Consider the following 2,239-nt stretch of genomic DNA (forward strand, 5'->3'; position numbering starts at 1 on the left):
GACACCGCGCTGTGTGGCACCGATTCACGCTAATAACCAAATTGTGTGAAGGACCGTCAACAAGCAGACATTCAACACCATAGGCAGGTAAAAAGTAACATCCTCTCCATCCTGAGGACTCAGGCTTGTAGTACCTGCCACAGGACCTAACTGCCGTCACTGGGTCCCTTCTATTTTTCTCTGTAACTGACTATTTTACAGTGGCCATCTACCTTGAGAGCACCAGGCTAGGATGCATCATCCAATCAGCTGAGAAAAATCACTGTATGCATCTTGCCCTCCTTCCAGGCCTGTGTGACACCAGGATCAAGAAGTGCACTTAAATACACGTCTCTTCTCTGACCCCTCTCACACCAGCCAGCACATTTTCCAAGCTTTCTCAGCTGGAATATGTTGTAGAGCTGCCAACACAGAGACTACCAAGAACAGTAGTAGAAGTACAGCCTTTTCTTGGAGCCATCTCACCAACAAACAAAGCTCTAGACCACTCTGATTCACCCATGATTTACAGAATGTACCCTGATGTTACTGAACTGTGGTAGGGTTGTAGGGTGAGGGTTACACTCATGCTACCTAGTGTAATTGCAGTATATGTATTTGTTGAAGTCAGGATGGCAACTCTCCATTTTCTATTAACTGTGTGCACATATACTTGGCAATAAACAGGTTAGAGGTAAATTGAGTGGTTTAGGGTCTACAGCAAAAGTAAGAGTTTGAGTTAATGCTAAAGTTGTGCGGAAGTCGGCCATTTACTTTAATAAAATACTGATTGCGTTCAATAAGAGCAGTCCGGCTTTGGCTTCTGCTTAATTTTGATGACAGAAAATACATACAAACCTGGCAGGCCAAAAAAAAAAAAAAAAAAAACCACCACTGATTTTTTAAAAGACTTCATTGGCACTGTTGATGAGCACAAGAGCAACCTGACAAGACATCGCAAGCCAATCTACATTTCTCAGTAGCAGAGCACAGAGAATGTTTCCTTCAAAAAGTGCTTGTTTTGAGTGTTTTATAATACTACACAGAGGAAAATATCAACCATTTATCAACTAAAAACTCTCTGTTTGTAATAAAAGGTATGAAGAGAAAACAAAACAAAATTACATTTACTGTACTGGACCTCAATGTTTCACCTCAGACCCATTTTTCCCCTTCCAGATAGCCAATTGCAGATAGCAGACATGAGTAATTGGCCAAAAGTGTCAGTGCTACATCCAAACCACCTCTTTGTTTACACTTCTCTCTTCTCTTTACAGCAAGAGATGCAACAGTGTTGTGGTGTTGTAGGCAGTAATTGCAAGAGGTGAGAGGGCCAAGGCTCTCTGTGAGGCACCTAGGTGGCTCAGAGGTGACTGCAGTCCCTGCAGTTTGAAGTGCTGTCTGCTTGAAAGGGAAGTTGACCTAGACAAGACAGGAGCCTCTCTTTGCCTTGTGGGAAGCAACAGGGGGGCAAAGGGCACCTCTGTCTGCCCACATCGCATTACTTAGACCTAATGGCAAATTGTCACTATGGAACACACCTCAGCCACAATGAGATGTTTCAGGGACAGAGGGAAAAAAAGACACTTCTCCAAGGTTGGACAGTCTTTGCCAAAGGGGAGTTTTAAGTTGGTTCCACTGGTGCTATAGTCTCAAGGCAAAACAAGATCAGCTTTATGCCCAGTAAATAAGGTTGTGAAGAGAACGCCTGAAGTGATGCTCTGTATTTTCCTTTAGGTGAAGTCAAGTATACTACCTCTGTACATGCTTATTTGGTTAAATATATGAATATTCACTATTTTAATCAAAAACAGTTGAATTAATAAGTCAACATAATTATCATCCTCATGCGTTATATATTTTTTACTTTGAATTTGATGCTGCAAACATTATATTTATGGCAAAATTGTATTGTCCTTATAATACATTGGTCATTTTATTTTTTTATGCCTTGATCAAAATTGGATAAAAATATAGTCGGAGAGGGGATCTAAATCACAGTTCAGCTTCCAAACTGTTACTGTAACCTCTACGTAGCCATTTTAAAGTGTCTCTTTTGGAAATCACTCCGATTTAACATTTCATACTGGAGCTGTTTAGTATTGTTTATTTTTGCATTCTTTCTCAGATTTCTCAGTTGTTAGTGGCTGCCATCAATCATCATTCAAGTGACATTATGCTTTCTCATACTGCCGGCAATTTTCAAGTCACAATTTGCTTCCCATGGATGTGACTGTTAGTTTGTGGTTTAACTCAAAAG

The sequence above is a fragment of the Seriola aureovittata genome, chromosome 8 (assembly GCF_021018895.1).
Source record: "Seriola aureovittata isolate HTS-2021-v1 ecotype China chromosome 8, ASM2101889v1, whole genome shotgun sequence".
In the NCBI taxonomy this organism is placed as follows: domain Eukaryota; kingdom Metazoa; phylum Chordata; class Actinopteri; order Carangiformes; family Carangidae; genus Seriola; species Seriola aureovittata.